The 18,020-nt window shown below is 43.7% G+C and overlaps 1 protein-coding gene across 5 annotated transcripts in view; it reads left to right on the forward strand.

The window, feature by feature from the left end:
* The window catches only part of PAK4 (p21 (RAC1) activated kinase 4), an 84,655-nt gene that overhangs the window by 21,999 nt on the left and 44,636 nt on the right, over positions 1-18,020 (forward strand). The window contains exon 1 of one of the 5 annotated variants that reach the window (XM_084814642.1): positions 5,704-5,930. The exons of 3 other annotated variants lie outside the window; for them this stretch is intronic. The gene's annotated coding sequence lies outside the window, so the exon portion shown is untranslated. Of the gene's footprint in view, positions 1-5,703; positions 5,931-6,089; positions 6,173-18,020 lie in introns of those variants that run through there. One more of the 5 variants, XM_084814643.1, reaches the window with a different exon arrangement.

Here is an 18,020-nt window from a genome sequence, read left to right on the forward strand (position 1 = left end):
AATATGCCTCGGGCATAAAGTAACCCAGTAATCTACTGATTTTGCCATGAGCGTGTCTTTATGCCCCAAACACAACCAACTACTGGGATTTAAAAATGTCCCATGGGTTTTTCCAAAGAAAACTACTCTAGGGAAGCAGGCTTAAGTACTCTGGGCGTCAGTAGGTTGGCACGAGCCATGAGATTTTGTTGGGTGAACATTTACTTCACCAGAGACATTCCTTGTGGGTTGACAAAAACACCCCACTGACCAAAAAACATTAATTTTTAGTAATAAAGCTTTACCTAAAATTTTATGTTGATAATTTATTATACTTTTCTAATACTTCAAGTTTACAACATTTTTTAAACACCACAGACACATTTGAGATTGTGGGGCATTTTACCACCCCAGAATACATTGGAAAATGGTTTGGGGTAGTAAAATGACCCCAAAACACATTTGTGTATAGTTTTTAGGGTTGTTGGATGTTAAAAAAGAAGATTGCACAAATAGTTGGAAACACTTGAGGCCTAGTCTTATATGGGCATTAGACCTTGAGACTGTAGGGCCTGCAGTATAGGTGGTAGTGATGGTGGGGAGGTAGAATTTTAAAATGTTTCCTGCTTAAAAAAATGTGTAGTGTGGGGAATCATTCAAAAATACAATTTCCCACCAGCAGATTTAAGGGGTTCAATGCATTCTACCACATTCTTTTTTTAATCTGAGACCAGGTCTCTGACTCCTCTGACCTTAGGACCACTACATCTAAGAACCCAGTGGGCAGTTGGAATCCAGGTACAGATTGAATCCTGTTTCTCATGGTTCTTGAACAAACAGAGGATAGTTCTTACAAAGTGAATTGTTTCTCATGTGGCTGTATGTTGTGCTTGTGATCCTTCGCTTGGGGGCACTAAATGTGTTCTGTGCTTCCCCTCATCCTTAATTCTCACTGTGCTTATTTGGGTTTATCTCCACCAGAGTCCCTCAACCCATGCATTTACTACTTTTTCATCTCACATTGTAGGCTGTTGCTTATGAAAGTTCTGGGTACCTCATCATGTTTGATTTTCCTCCTTTTGTGACAGCAGTTCACCTGTGGAATAAGCAGCCTAGATTTACGTAGTCACTTGCAGGGGCTGATGTTGGCCCATCACAGAGTTGGTGTGCCTAATGGGACATCTTGCTGGAGACCTTCCTTCCAGTTTTGCAGTGAGGGGTGTGTGGCCATACTTCCCTACAGCCTTCTAGAGGGGGGAATACCTCAGGGACTGCCTCTTTGTATATCAGCTCACAAGCCAGTTGTCAGGTGATCAAGATATTTTGTATGTCCCCACTGACTGTGTTTGTATGCAGCTGTAAACTAGGTTTTTGGTGAAGCCTGACTTGCCATGAATGTAATGTGTGCTTGTGCATGCAGCTGGTTTGCTCCCACTTGCTCCTTCCGCTAGTGTGAATGGCTAAACTAACCAGAAAATGAAAGCTTACCTTGAATCAGATGTGTTGCTCCAAAACAAGCCAGGATTTGTATGCCAAGAACAAATCCTACGTTATGATCCTGGCTTTTTAGAAATGCTATAAGTGTCCTTGGGAAGACATTGGTCTTGAAAGGTGGCTAAGTGGAATGAATACATAAAAAAGGGTACAACAAACCAGGATCATGTTATGGTAAGCCTTATTTTATGGTTAGTTGAGCCATTTGTGCTAGTGGGAAGAGCCAAGTGGGAGCAAATGGGCTGTGTGCAGCCTGCAGCTCCTTCCAAACTGGCCCTTTGTGTGAGGTTACAGCTGTGCAAGTAAGAAGCAGGGCTTTGCCACGATGGCAGTATTCTTTGGAAGTGCTTATTAGAAGAGAGGAGGAGTTCACCTCAGGCTGCTTGCCATTAGGGCTGCAAGACTTCCTTCCACCACCATCTGGATAATTAGGTAGTTCTCTAAACTGTGTTTAGATTATTGATTTGGGATTTTATTTTACTGTGGTGTGTGTTAAATATTGTATCGCGCTTAGAATGTTACATTAAATAAAGCAAATAACACTGAGTAATACTGAGGCACAGTCATAGGCTTAACCCTGACTCAGTAATACAGTGAGGGAATAATCCTGCTCCACTAACCTCCTTGCTTCCTTGTAAAGCAATATTATGGATCCTAAGTTTCCTTTCCCATGGGGACTCTGAACCCAAGGATGGAAGTGGATCATGTATTCTCGCCAGAGCTCAATTTTTGCCCAGTTTTCATCCTGGGTAGCTCTGCCTCCCCGTCCCTGCAGACAATATCCTCAGCTATTGAAGCCCTCTGGAGAGGGTTGAACCAGTGCGACATAGTCGTAGGTAGCATGTCAGACCTGGACAAGGGAGACTTTGGTTATGAGGATGGGTGGTTCACTTAAGTCTCCCTTGCCTGTGTGCTTTCTTTGGGGCAATTAAAAATTAGCTGTGGAACTCCTTGCCCACACCTAAACAGTCACAAAATCCTGTTACCTGTTAATTGGCTGTTTCCCTGAATGGTGTGTCCTTGCAGATGTTTTTGAGATGGTGCATTTCCTCTGCTGGTGCGTGGTGCAATAGGCAGCCAGGAACTTGAATCTCTTGGATGTTCCTTAGCTCGGACTCTTGTCTTTCCAGCTGGAGAATTGTTCTGCCCCACCTCTAGTTGCAGTGAGAATTGGAATGAATAAAATTCCCAAAGTTCCTTTGAGAAACCACAGTAGTTAAATTCACTTAAAACCCATCCAGGTTTGTAGATGTTGTCTTCGACGGTATGTCTTCAATTCAAATTGCCTCAGCTAGAACTCAGTAGATTGTCTTAGCAGCCCCCAACCTTCAGCATGGGAATAGTGGCCTACATGGTTGTAGTTGTAAGGATTGCTGAGAGAATGGATGTGGCACGTGTTGAACGCTCCAGAGTATTATGGCACTTGAAATTTTAGCATGGCCATAGACGTCATCATTCCTGGGTCGGCACTGGCTTCCCTCAGAATTCTGGGCATTAATCAAGGTGATGAGGTTAACTTGTAAGACCCTAAACACCTTCTGCTGGGCTTGATTTGTAGATGCACAAGAGTGGTTCTTTCAGGAATACTTTTTAAGAAACGGAAGTGTGTGTGGAGATATGGTTCGGTTTAATGTTTCTAAGTTGCCTATGCTGACTCCATTGTGGGGAGTTGGGGTAAAGCAGGCTGGATATCCAAAGAAACATGTTAATGGGCCCTGCTATCTAAGCAGCTTGTGGACACCATCTGTAGACTGCATATTGAAAGCGTGAGGTCTTGGGTTTGGCAATTAATAAATGGCATGCTTTCCTTGCAGCATTTTGCAGTGTGTGTAGAGTGGGGAGCAATTGAGTATTCGGTTGTACTTTGTGATTCTGAGTAGCTCCCCTTTGTGGATATGGGAAGTTCCTAGATCAGTGTCTCTCACATCTTCAGTGTTTCAGGACCCTAGGTTACCTTGTCCTTCCCCCTGTACTCACTTCTACTTTTTTCCTTTTTATGTGGAACCACCAGATGCTGTGCTCGATTGGCTGTTTTTGTTTCAAATGCTGCTGCCTCATTGGCTGCAGGCTGAAATCTTTTTGGGCTATCCTGGCTCTGGTTTCCTCTGGCTTTAGTTCTTCTTTCTGTTAACCCCTTTCTCTTCTGCACAATTGTGTACATGACACGCCAACAGGCTAGAACACAACCAAAATCTAGTAGATGGAAGAGCTGCCAGTGGAAACAATAGCAAGGAAATCTTATGAGCCTGAAGTCATTCATGTGTGTTGGGTGTGTGTGCGCGTGTGGGAAAACCTTTAAAATTTAATCCTGACACATTTCAAGGCATACTATGGGGCTTAGAGGAATTTGTCTCTTATAACTCTGGATAAATAGTTTGTACCATAAAACCTCAATAGTTCTGTGTGGTTAATAAGTGTCTGTAAAATTCTAATGTTCTGATGCTGGGTCCCACTAGGCTGAGAGCTCGGCTCCCCTCCCCCACAGGAGAACTTAGAGCAGGCAGAGAGAGGAAGAAACCTGGTGAAGAGTCTTCGCCAGGATTGTGAACAGATTGCAGCACACTTTATTATGTTCCTTTAAAGCTAGAGACAATTTTACATTGTATGATATATTTCTGAAGTCCCAAAGGCACCAACAAGATAGTACTAAAAATGTGATTCTTTGCGAAAGCTAATGTGTCTACATACAGTTATAATCCATTGTCCTGAACATTATGCATGCCCCAGGTGTAGAGTAATTTTAAAAGTTTTTCCTTACTCTAGCAATCAAATTTCTGGTTTTATATCTCATAATAAAAATATCTAAGTCCTTGCTGTAGAGTAGATAATTTTTCAGTCTCAGTTGTCATATTATTACACATACTGAATGGCCTAAAGCTATGAAGATATGATGGGTTCTTAATATCTGTTAGAAGAAGTGACAGGTTTAAAATTGGAAACTTTTGCTTGAAGGATAAGATTTCCCCTTTCTTAAAAGTACTTATTGGGATCCTCTCTCTTTGCTTTCTTGGATTTTTAAAAGCTTCAGGCTGCTCCCTTGCCTCTGACATATTTAAGTCCTGTTTCTAGTGCTGGAAACCCTGCCAAGTGAAACAGTGAGTGAGCTGTTATAAGGGTCCAAAGTCCCAGTTCTGTTGGATCTGTACTGCTGTCCATTTGAACTAACATAAGCAATGAAGTTGATATGAGGGGCAGGGGAAGAGAAAATATGGCCAATGGCCATGCTGGCTGGGAATCATGGGAACTGCAGTCCAACACAACTGGAGGGCACCAGATTGGGGAAGGCTGGGCTAGACAGAGGGAACACTTGTGTCCTGGGAAAAGGTTCCAGTTTCTCTCTGCAGATAATGGCTGAAGGAAAAAGGAAATGACTCTGGACTGAAACTCTGGGCATGTGGCAATGTGGAAAGGTATACGGAGATCAAATGACTCTGTCCGTGTGTGTGTGTAATTGGCGGGGTCATAGATATTCTGCCTCTGAAATCTAGAAATGATTACAGAGGGGAAAGCAGTTGATAAGGAAATGTGATTTCATAGATAGCTGGGTGTCTCCTCTCTTGTTTGGTGCTGGACATTGTTTATGAATGTGTGTGTAGTCCAGTGGATGACATTTGCCATTTCAAGGGCCACAGTAAGAGGTGAGATAGGGAAGCAAGGGTGAGCCCCCATGCATAATTTGATAACTTCTGTGCCTGTTACTTCTATAGTCACAATCCTTAAAGCAGCTTAGAATCTCCCATCCCTGTCTCTCCCGTTCAAAGCCTGGGGGCAAGGACATCTCCCACCCCCCTTTCCCCATCTTTGACAAGGCTTTAGCTGAGCCAAACCTCACCAGGATTCAGCATTAGACCCCAGTGTTCAGGGTGTGCTCTAGAAGATGTGGAGTAATGGTTACCTTATGAGCACATGTAGAGTGCTTTTTCCCTATCCTCCCCTTCCCCAGTAATCAGCTCACACACACCTAAGATTAGAAGGCTTCCAGATCAAAGGATGCGTGGCCTTTGAATGTGTATCCATCAGTTCATCCATACTCAAAGTTACAAAACAGTGCAGGACTGGACAAAGAATGTAGACTGTCTCCTCCTCCTCCTGTGTGCCTGCGTCATTTTGCCATGGGCGGCACTGTTGCTGCCTTCTCTTCTGCCACCCAGTGCAGAGACTGCTAGTGGGAGGGGGTGGTGCTTCAGGGTTTGCAACGTCAGGAAACTTGTGTAGTAGCTGAGGGAATGCGAGTGAAGGAGTGTGCGTGTCCCTGCCAGGATCAAGTGTCTCTTCCTGGGGCAAGGCAACTGACACACTCTCTTCTCCTGAGCAGAGAGGAAAATCCAGTCTCCTCTTCCGGAGGGGGAGAGTCTTGCTGCTACATTCTCCCCTCCACCCCACCCTCCTTCGCCCTGTGATCTGTTCCTCTCCAGCACCCTGAAACTGACTTTGCAGGAAGTACAGCAATGATAGAGGTAAGCAAGTTAATTTGCTTGCCAGTTGCTCCTTCTCTTGCTCCTCCTCCCCCATGGAGTTTCATGGGTACGGCGCTTTCAGGAAGGGTGGATTCTCTGTCCTTGCTGTGGAAGCAGGAGAAGGCCAAGCTCTCCCCAACTTTTTCATCTAAGCAGGGCACTCTGGTGCAAATGGAAATATTCCACTGCTCAACTTGAAAGACACCGCGAGGTTTTTATTAGGCTGTGAAAAAAGAGGAGAGGTTTGTTATGGGGAGTGTGCGGGGTTGATTAGCTCTTTCTGTGTATGTTGAATTTCAACCTAATTATATTTTGTGTAGAAATCTTTTACTTCAACTTTCTGGAGAAAGGGGACCTTTTTAATACTTTCTAGAACAAATCTGTATTATGTTTGCTTTAATTCTTTTAAATAAAATGGCTTAGCACTAACTAAAATTAGGGCTGCCCATTTACTTCTAAAAATGGGAGGGGGCGCAACAGCATATGACCGCTAAAATGTAATTATGGCTTTCTTGGTCAAATTGTCTTCAGTGGATGTCTGCACCGCCCAGTTGATTGTGGCCTGTGAGAATTTGGGGTGGGGGGGTGCACATGGGGTTGGGAATGGGTGAGGTTGTTGAGAACTGTAAAAACGTGGTAAGCTGTTCCTGTACTTGTAAGTCCGTGTACATATAACAGGGCTTGAGAATGAAAGCCCCATAGATAATACAAACTTCTAGGTGCCTCTATGTATGTGACACACCCATTTACCCAGACTTGCATACAGTGTTGTAAAATTGAGTGTGTGGTTGTGAGAAGTTTTTTGGAAGGGGCTGTAGAGAGGGAAATAAGAAAGGAACAGGATAGGGAAAAGGTTTTGGTGCAGGAGGTATTGTGGGGAGGGGACATGAATCATAGGAATGTGGGAGGGGACAGGAAATCTTACCCCTGGTGTTGAGTGCAGGATGCAGCATTTACCAAGGCATACATGCCTACAGGTGTCGCAGTTCCCCCTAAGCCATCATTTTGCAATTACTTTCACAGAGTTTTCTGCTTCTTTGAGGACTAGAATCATAATGAGACATTCTGAAGAACCGCTCTGGTAATTTATAGCAGAAAGAAGACTAGAAGTATTACGGTGAAGCTTCAGAAATTTACTGATTGAATGTGGCACAACTTCTGCAGGCTGCTGTTTTGCTTTGCTTTGCTTTGCTTTGCTTTGCTTTGCTTTGTTTTATTATATTTCTATACTGCCCCATAGCCAAAGCTCTCTGGGCAATTTACAAAAGTTAAAACATTTAAATACAATATACAAAGTTTAAAAACTATTTACATAAAACTTAAGGACAAACAACATATAACTAAAAACAACTTTTAACTAAAAACAATTTGTTTAAAACATCCAACAATAAAACACAGCTTAAAATAACACTGCTTAAAAATAATATTCAGAAGTCAGCAAAAGGAACAAAAGTTCTAAAAAGGGAAGGCCTGCCAAAATAACAGCATCTTTAATGCCTGCTTAAAAACCTTCAGCGAGGTCAGCAGGCGCATTTCAACCGGCAGGTCATTCCACAACTGAGGGGTGGCAAAGGAAAAGGTCCCCTTGCATGTGGCTGCCAGTCTTGCATTAGGCAGCCGCAGCAGAGAGCCCCCAGAGGACCTTAGGTGGCAGACTGGGATGCGGGGAGAAGGCGCTCCCTAAGGTACCTTGGACCTAGACCATGTAAGGCTTTAAAGGTAAAAACCAGCACATTATATTTTGCTCGGAAACAAATTGGCAGCCAGTGTAAAGATTTTAAAACCAGTGTTAATATGGTCTTCACGGGATGTCCCAGAGACCAACCTGGCTGCCCTATTTTGTACCATTTGGAAGTTTCCGAACTAAGTATAAAGGCAGCCTCAAGTGCAGCACGTTGCAGAAATTGAGCCTGGAGGTTACCAGCACATGCACCACCATTACCAGGTCCATATGTTCCAGGAATGGGCGTAGCTGGCGTATCAGCTGAAGTTGATAACAGGCACTTCTCACCGTTTCCTCCACCTAGGGTGCCAGGAGAAGGGTTGGGTCAAGAAACACTCCCAAGCTACGAACGTGCTCCTTCGGGGGAGTGCAACCCCATCCAGAACTGGTTGACATACCTCAATACCTGAAGTAGGACCCTTCACGATGAGCACCTCTGTCTTGCTTGGATTCAATTTCAGCTTGTTCTCCCTCATTCAGCCCACTACCAACTTCAGGCAGTCATTCAGAGGAGCCATAGCTTCCTTGGATAAAGATGTTAAGGAGAAGTAGATTTGGGTGTCATCAGCATACTGATAACACTCAGCCCCATATCTCCTGATGATCTCTCCCAGTGGTTTCATGTAGATATTAGGGATGGGCGGATTCCCTACCTGCCGGTCCGTGGGGAATCCACCCGTGGGGGGGAGGCGATCCATTCCTCCACCCAGAATCCTCTTCGGCCGGCTCTGTGGCGATTCTGCAGAGCCGCCAGCCGGCTCCGAAGCGCCAGAGATACAGCTGCCAAGCCGTATTGCTGGCTGAGGGGTATTGACTGCAAATGCAAATATTTGTGTAGCCCATTGTATGGAAAAAAACGCAGGGACGCAAATGGCATCCAGAACACCATTTGCGTCCGTAAAAGTCTTAGTTTAAGCTAAATGCAGCCATTTACGGCCGCATTTACCTTAAACTAAGACCTTTACGGCCGCAAATGGCGTCCTGGATGCCATTTGCGTCTGCAGTCAATCCCCTTCAGCCAGCGATATGGCGTGGTGGCTGTATCGCTGGTGCTCCGGAGCTGGAGGATCCATCTGAAGAGGAATCCGGCCTCATTGGAGTCCATGGCGGAATTCTCTGCCATCCCTAGTAGATATTGAACAGCATCAGGGATAGAATGGAGCCCCAAGGGACTCTACATAATAGTTCCTTTTTCGAGGAACAACTATCCCTGAGCGACACCATCTGGAACCATCCTGAGAGAAAGGAGCAGAACCATTGCAGAGCAGTGCCCCCAACCCCCAACTCCCTCAGGCAATCCAGAAGGATACCATGGTCAATGGTATCGAAAGCCGCTGAGGCATCCAAAAGAACCAACAGGGATGCACTCCCCCTATCAATTCCCAGGCAAAGATCATCCACCAAGGCGACCTTGGCAGTCTCAATTCCGTATCCCGCCCTGAAGCCGGATTGAATTGGGTCCAGATAATCAGTTTCATCCAAGACTGCTTGGAGTTGAATAGACACTGCCTTCTCGATTACCTTGCCCCAAAATGGTAGATTACTTACTGGCCTTACTTACTTTAAATTATAATGTTATTTAAAACATTTATACCCCATCTCCTAACTTATTTGAAAATAAGAACCTAGAAACCTTTATTTGAAAAGAACTTCCATTGAAAACATCCTGAAAATAATTGACCAAGGTGGGTCGTGACTGCAAACATGGAAAATCCAAGTCTTTAAGCTAATTTACTCCTTTGCTTACTCGATCATAGCCAGCCTAGGAATGTACTGCAACTTCTTTTGTTCTATACCTGTACTTGAAATAAGAATTCTGTGTAACTCTAAAGTTCACAGTCTGCATTTTGAACATGAGCCGTTTTTTTAAAAGCCATCTCATAATTTGCTCTGTTTGTTAACAGAAATGAAAGGCAGAAGACCTAGTTAGGTGGGTAGAGAGCAGTGCACAGACTGTAGTAAGAGTGGTTGTTTATATAAAGTGCCATCAGTGTACATGGTGCTTTACAGAGCTTAAGAGGGCAAGTCCCTGCCGCAAGGAGCTTGCAATCTAAAGTGCAATAGAAGGGAGAGAAATAGAAGCAGGGACAAAAAGGGAAAGTGTGCATTTATTTCTGTTACACGTATGCAGGCTTAATTACAATTGGGCTAATGGAGATTAAGGTGTTATGCCAAGTGTTTCATGGAAAACATTAGGTCTGAGAAGGATTAGAAGGTGCAGGTATTCTGTGAGGGAGTTCCAGGCATAAGGGGAACCAAGGGAGTAAACCTTTTGTCGTCTGAGGGTGATAGAGCTGGAAGAATGGAGAGAAATATATAAAAGTGGGGAGATAAAGTGAGGGAGGGGAACAAGACTCGGGGAGGACTTTGTAGGTAAAGATGAGTTTGTAGCAGTGTGTCCATCCATCAGCGCTAGTGGACTTGTGTGCTGAAGAGAGAGAGCGAATGTGATGGGGATCTGAAATGCCAGCCAAAGTTTTACAAAAACATGGGGAACCCTGTTTCCAAGTCATTGAGTTCTGCGCTAGGAGAGGCTTCCATGGCTTACAGCACAATAATGGCTTTGCAGATTTCTAGAGCCCAGGATGATAATTGTTGTGTGTAGCTATTTATATTTACTTTGCAATTTTTGTTCCCTGTCTACCAAAGGCTAAGCCTTCCCTTGAGCCCCCCCAGGCCCCCCCCCCCCACGCTTTGCTGGCAGCACAATGGAGTGTAAATGCCACTGCACTCCAATAGGCCTTTCCTGGAATTTTCATTCCAGAGCATCAAGCCCAAAGAGGCAGCTGAGTGGCCTTAATGGCTTGGTGGTGCCATTGCCAGAAAGCCCTTTGGGGTAATATTGAAGGCAAAACTGGGCACTGATTGGCTTATTGTGGAATGAATTTTTCTAGGTGCTAGCTGAGGTCGAGTTCATGCATATGATCAAGTGAGGTCGAGTTCATGCATATGATCAAGGTGTTGGGTTTCTTTACATGTTGGAGAGGAGGGAGGTGCAGTACTGAGCAGGATTAATCAAGTTAATGTCTCCAGAACCTCTGTAAGCTTATCCTACAGCAGACCAAGCCATTTTTGCTACAGAGTAATGCCAGCCACTGCTCTTCTGAAAGAAGAGGGACAAGCAATGAGGTGGCCAAGTTTGCTCATGACACCAAATTATAGGATGGTTAAAACAAAAAGGAGCAGCAAAGAACTCCAGATGGATCTACCCAAACTGGGGAAGTGGGCATTAAAATGTCAAATGTAAGCAAGTGTGAAGTGATGCACGCTGGGGCAAAAAATCCTGACTTTGCCTATATACACTGATGAGGGTCTGAACTCTCAGTGACTAACCAGGAAAGAGCTCTTGGGGTTGTGGTGGATAGGTTGATGAAAACATTGATCTAGTGTGCAGCTGCTGTGAAAAAGCCAAATTCGCTATTGAGGATTGTTAGGAAAGGGATCTAAAATAAAACTGCCAATATCATAATGTCTTTATACAAATCTGTGGTGCATCTGCACTTGGAATACTATGTACAGTTCTATACACCTTGAAAAAGGATCTCCTAGAGCTGGAGAAGGTGCAGAAAAGGGCAGCCAAAATCATCAGAATGCTGGAGCAACTCCCCTATGAGGAAAGGTTACAATGTTTGGGGCTTCATTGCTTAGAAAAATGGTGAGTCAAGGTTGGACATGATAGAGATGTATAGCATTATGCATGGCATGGAGAAAGTGGATAGGGAGACATTTTTCTCCTCCCTCATAGTACTAGAACCCAAGGTCATCCCATGAAGTTGAGTGATGTGACTACTAGGCAAGATGGTATATATCACCTGCCATATCAGAGGCAGTCTGCCTCTCAATACCAGTTGCTGGGAAACACGACCAGGAGGGTGCTGTTGCTTTTGTATTCTGTTTGTGGGCTTCCCATTGGGGCAAATGTTTGGATCCTGTGAGATCAGAATGCTGGACTAAAGAGGACTTTGGTCTGATCCAGTATGGCTTTTCTTAAGTTATGTTCTTATGAAAGGTTGAACAAAGTGGATTGTGGTGCTGTGCTGCAGCCAGTGCTCCTAAAATTGTATTTGGGTAGCAACTGAAGAAGTTGTGTGGGAACAGGAAAGGTGCAGGGATCAAATAGTGGGACTTTGTACGTAAGCCAAAGCTGAGCAACTTCTAGATCGCCGACGTACACTGCTTCATCGACTGTATTGAACTGCCCTGTATTTGTCATGGCACAACTGTTTTGGGCTGGTACATTCTGCCTACATGCGTGACACGGCATGGTGATGGCACAAAGTAGCTTCATTGTGTCAGCACCGTGCACTGGAACTGGAGAGGCAATTGATGATCTCCAAGGATTGTACTGTGCCTGCATGTACTGCTTACAAATACTTGTTGCTGTTGACTTCACAGTGGAAAGAACAGTCCAATAACTGATGCCTGTCCTGTCACTCTAGTGTGTGGTGCTATTTGCACTGGTTACTAGTCCCAGCTTTACTTTTTAGCATCCACAACATGCTTGTGCAGCTGATCTCTGTGGGTGAAGGCCTTGTGTCCAGATGGGTCTTCATGCATATCGAACCTGTGAACAGTGATTATCCAGGCACGAGGTCTTGGATTACAGAGTCATTCAAAACCACATGGCATGAATACATTTTTGCTTAAGGTGCTGTGGGCTATAGAGCTAGACTGGTGAAGGCATGTACACCTACTGCAGTGCCCAGCCTAGAACATAGCACAGCCCCCTCTCCCTCCCCCACCCCTATCCCACCTGACTCACCAGCAACAATAGCTGTGTAAGGCTCAAGAGATCCAGACCAGGGTACTGCTTGGTTGAGGAGGGCAAAAATGATGATGATGCATTCCCCTTGCTGAATGAGCTCTAGCGGTCCTGTTGATGGTCCACAGACTGCCAGTTGCCTCAGCTATGTTTCTGTCATAGTTGGCCAGCAAGGTCATTAGGAGAAGGGCTGTAGCTCAGTGGCAGACCATGTGCGTTGCATGCAGAAGTCCCAGGCTCAGTCTCCAGATAATACTCAGAAGGACCCGTGTCTGATCGCTAGAAAGCCACTTCCAGTCAGGGTAGACATTACTGTGCTAGTTGGACCAACAGGCTGACTTGGTAACAGGCAGCTTCCTAAGATGTGACATGGTCATTTTCAGGGGAATGCATTATGTTTTTTCTGAAAAATTACTCTTGCACAAACGGCAGGAGTACCCTTAGTATCTCTGTAGATGTTCGTAGACTTTTTTTTTCATGTAACACCTATGTTAAGTTCCTCTAATTTACCCATACTAGTAGATGTTGTTCCAACTTTTTTTTAAAGTGGCGCAACCAAACCAGTTTATATCTGATCCTGAAGAAACAAGTTCTGTCAGTCTGCTGCTCTCTCTCCTTTTTTATTTTAAGGTGGTGGTTATACTTCCAGCCAGTGGCAAGATCTTAACTGCTGGGTGTATGCTAGTGGAGGTGGGCGTGCTCTGCTCCTCTGTTTATCCACAGCTGTGAAAAAGTGTTGGTTTATGGCTGACTAATTAAACAAGGCAGGGAGATAAAGGGAATTTGACCTAGGTTAAGGTTGCTGGCTATGGTTAGAGAGCCCTGGGGGTTGGCCTTTGAGCAATTTAACCTCCTCCTCTCCTTCAGCTAACACATGGGCCCCTTTGCTAAGATGGCAGTGAAAATATATTGGCTCTAGCTTAAAACAGGAATCTTGAAATCTGATGACAGTTCTTAGATGGTTAAAATCTCTTGGGACGGGACTCTGTGTATCCCATTAAAGCTGCTCATCCATGAAGTAACAGTAGCTGATTACTGCTGAGGTTATTCTGGGAGTAAATGTACTTCACCTCTGTACAGTTTGCATGGCCGCCTCAGTTGGTGGGGATTAAATTGCTGCTCGTTGCTTTTCATAAAAGAGGGAGCAGGGCCTTCTGCTGCAGTTGATCTGAGGCTGTGGAATGACCTCCCCAATGATGCCTCCCCCCCCGCCCCGTGTGTGTGTGCGCGTGCACACACGAGCGTAAAATCCAACTTTTCTGAAAGGATTATATTTGTTCGGTCATGTAATGAAGTCTCATTGTCCCTATTGCGTAGGGTTGTATTTTGTGGGGTGGGTGGTGGCAGCAATATTTCTTTATTGCACACCCAGACCATTGCTTTAAACATGGCAAAACAGGTTTAAAACATGGCAAAACAGCATAGAAAAATTATTTTTAAGACTAAAAGGCCACGAACAGCAAAGGCTTTCATATACAGATCTATGTAAGAAGGAGGATGGGGTATACCACATTTAAAAACATATTATGATGCATACCAACTAAGACATATGTTAACAATAATAAAGGAAGGGGCGAGGGTAAATTGGATAGAAATAGAAAGGGAATTGATGGGGTTAAGGGAAGAGGAATTACAGAATATGTTATATATTAAAAAGTATATAAAACAACAAATAAGAAACCATGGAAGTACAATAAAAGGATTATTAAAAGCATGGAGCTTTAAGAAAGAGAAACTAATGCCAGGGGTTTCTCCATTAATACCAATTTGGGTGCACCCGGAGTTTGATATAAAAGGGAAAGCAGTGGGGAAAAATAAGTTGAAAGACATAAGATTGACCCAAATGAGAAATTTTTATGAACAGCAGAACCCTATAACACAAGAAGTGTGGAATAATCATGTACAAAGTATGGGGATGTCATGGTTAGTATGGATGCTAATCAGTAAATTTATAAGAATTAGAAAGATAATAAGGCAAAGTACAAGAGAGAATGGGAAAAACTTATAGATAATTATCAATTAGGAGGTAAGGGTATAATAACCCAAACATATAAAATTCTGACACAGCAGGTGATAAGGGGGAATGTAACAGTAAAGCAGCTATGGGAAAGAGATATTGAAGAGGAGATAGAGGAAGAAGATTGGAAACAATTTTTAGATAGATTTCCCTTTCAAGCAATAACCACCAAAATAAACGAAGGTGGACTAAAGTTGGTTCAGAAGTGGTATTTGACACAGTGAAGTTAGCAAAAGTGAATAAGAATCTATCGCCTTTGTGTTGGAGAGGATGTGGAATTAACAGTACTCAGATACATATATGGTGGGAATATAGGAGGCTTAGAAAATTCTGAGACAAGATATTTCAAGAAATAGAAAGAATTACTGATCAAGAGATTTGTAAAACACCAGAATTAGCTTTATTGACTATGTTTGTAAAAGAAAATAGAGAGATTAGAGAAAAAACATTAATTGGCTTCTTGTTGACAACCATGAGGCAATTAATTGCAAGTAATTGGAAGACAGCCGGGATGCTGACAGTATCTTTGTGGAAAAAGAAAATTTGGGACATAGCAATAAATAAAAAGTTGACACAGAAGTTAAGAGTGCACAGAGGAATAAAGAAAAGATACACCTTCAAGAAGGACTGGCAAAAATATATAGACTTTATGAAAAAAGATTTGAATAGAATAATGTTGGTAGAAGCTTATAGAAATTTGTGGGGCTCATGAAAAGAAGGTAATAAAGGAATGAAGCAGGATTATTACCTCAGAATAGAAATGGAATATAAAGGAGGGGAGAAGAAGAATCCTGAAACTGTCCAAGCTGGGGGAGGGATTGGGGAGGGACTCTGAATCAATATTAATGTGGTGTTGTATTTTCTTTTGAAAAATAAAAAAGAATATTGCTTTACAACATGCCAAAAATAAGTGTTTGCACCATAAAATAATAACAAATATAAAATAAGCTGCCCCAAGCCTGGGTGAGGTAGAGTAAAAATAATTTAAATAAACATACTCCTGTTGTTTAGAGTAGGCACTGAGTAATGGAGGATCCTACGTTTTCAGTAAGGGGTCTTCTAACCAGCTTTTTCCGATCTTAAGTCTCTATTCCAGAACTAGGGGAAATGGTAGTAGACCACCACTAAATCATCTGGTATTAGTGGAACTATTACCAGTCAGATATGAACTCTCTAGTCGTGGTAATGACACAGCCAGCAGTGAACTTCCATTTATAACTATTTCTTCATTTGAATCAGACAGAGGGGGACGGGGTCTCTCAGTATTCAGTATTCTAGCCCACTCTCTGCCTTATGACAGTCTTGTACCCATATTCAAGGCAGGTGTCTGTCAAGCATTTTTGTGAAAGCTTCCAAGTAAGGGGATTCCAGAGTAAGCTTCTTTGATGGTGTGTTGACTTTTGGTCAGTTTCACTCCCTAATTCTTAACTCAAGTTGTAGAAACCCATCACTATTTCTCCTAACTGTTGGTGCAGAAGATAAGAATTGGTTCACTTTTTTGAAATGTCAGAGACAGAGGCCTCCAACAAAGTAATTGCAGAGGTAAATCTGATCAGGATTGTAAAGCACACTGAAATGTATTAATAATCAGGAAATTTCAGGCATTACCTGGAAGCTGAAAAGAAGTTTGTACTTTCCAATGCATCAATGTTATTTGGGGTCAGGAGGAATTTTCCTTCATGTGGGCCAGTGACTACGTGGTGTTGTCTTCTGCCGACTTGCTTTAGCAATCCGCATTTTCCTATTCCTCCAGGCATTTTTTATATGATGTGCTTTATGAAACCCAGCGTGGTGTAGTGATGAGAGTGTTGGACTGGGAATCGGGAGATCTGGGTTCTAGTCCCCACTCTACCATGGAAGCTCACTGGGTGACTTTGGGCCAGTCATAGACTCTCAGCCCAACCTACCTCACTGGGTTGTTGTGAGGATAAAATGGAGAGGAGGAGGATAATGTAAGCCGCCTTGGGTTCCTTGCAAGAGGAAAAAAGGTGGGCTATACATGCAAGAAATAAAGAAAATAAATTTACCCTTACTCTGTTTGCAGTATTATCTAATCTCCACGTGGCCTGGACTAATTTGTGAATAGAGAATAGAGGGACCTGATTTGGTCTGGGGGCTTGATCTTAGATTCTCAGGCTCCAGCTGCTTTGTCCAAGGGTCCAGTAGCCCTTGATGTTTGGAGACCGCTGGCTGTGTACTCCTCTGCCTGCTTTGTCTGGTGCTCTTACGTATTTGCTCAGATGAAGCAGATTTTCCCATAAACATTGATGGAGGAGACACCCCCCCCCCCCGGTGGCTTCCTGAGGCAGCATTCTTACAGAACTTGTAGGGTTCTGGAAATGTTCCTGGTTTGGGGAGAGTTCTTGCACATCTGTATGTACTGAATGATCCATGCCAAATTCTTCCTTTTCTTTTTCTGCTGCTGTCCCTGCCTGGTGCTTCATCGCTAGGGGAAACCCTTGTGCACAGTCAAGCAGCAAGGGCCAGAGCAGAAATTAATGGCTAGAGTATGTCTCCTGTCCACTGCTTGTCCTAGCAGGTCTTGGGATGGTTTGCCAGAATTGGGGAAAAAAGCCAAGGAAAATGGGAACTAGCCACTTCCTGCAAAGAACAGGCAGCACAGAAGTTAAATAGTGTGGCAATAATGTGTGATAGGTTTGAGTGCTAGCTAGTTCTGCTTTCTAAGGCATGTGTGAATGTGCTGTCCTGCAGCATCTGTGATCCAGTGGTATCAGTCAACAGTTAGCCTTGAGGGCAAATCCCCATAAGGCTTTGCCATAGCTTTAGCCTGGTGACTCACCACATTGGGCTCTCTCACAGCCCCCCATGGATTCCCTACCAGTCCTCCAGTATGGGTGCTAGGGGAGAATGCATGGTACCCCTTTCAGCTTCTAGGAATACGTTGGTTTTGCACCAAAGGGTCAGTCCAAAGTGATGTGTAGATGCATCCCAAAGATCATAGTGGTGAAACATCCTTGCAGAGTTCTGGGGGTGGGTGGGGAATAAATATATAATAAGCTTGTCTTTTCACTCATTTTACATGTTTACCCTGGAGCAGGCGTGGCTGAATGGTTCTTTTCCCTTCTCAGTACAATTCTGTCTTTGTTTAGCTAGCATGTGATGGATTCCATGCAAACAGTGTGAAATTGCTAATGTACTCTAAAGGGGCAGCAGTTCTTCCTGGCTTTTTTATGACCTGAGGCTGAGGGGCTCCATGCAAGCTTTGTCCTTGGCCATTAAGTCAGGTCAACAAGGGGTTATTAGAGCAAGTTTCAGTGAGCCAAGTAGGTGGTGGTAACACTATCTGTATTGGGTGTGTATACTGGGCCAGGCTGGGGAAGGTATGTGTGAACAGGCTTAAGAGCAGCTCTGTTGGCATGGGCAGGGCTGGCTAGGTCTCTTTGAAGACCACTGTGTCTCTCCCCCCACCCCATACTTGAGCAGATCACCCTGTTCTGATTAAACATTATTAGTATTTCAGTGTGTGCAAATATACCTTCCAAGTACTTGCTGCTGCCTGTTTGCCAGCAGTAATAAGTGACCAGCAAGAAGAATGAACTGCACCACTAATATGTTACTGTTAATTCC

This window comes from Heloderma suspectum, chromosome 10 (genome assembly GCF_057233095.1).
Source record: "Heloderma suspectum isolate Gila_16-S chromosome 10, 16-S_ref, whole genome shotgun sequence".
In the NCBI taxonomy this organism is placed as follows: Eukaryota; Metazoa; Chordata; class Lepidosauria; order Squamata; family Helodermatidae; genus Heloderma; species Heloderma suspectum.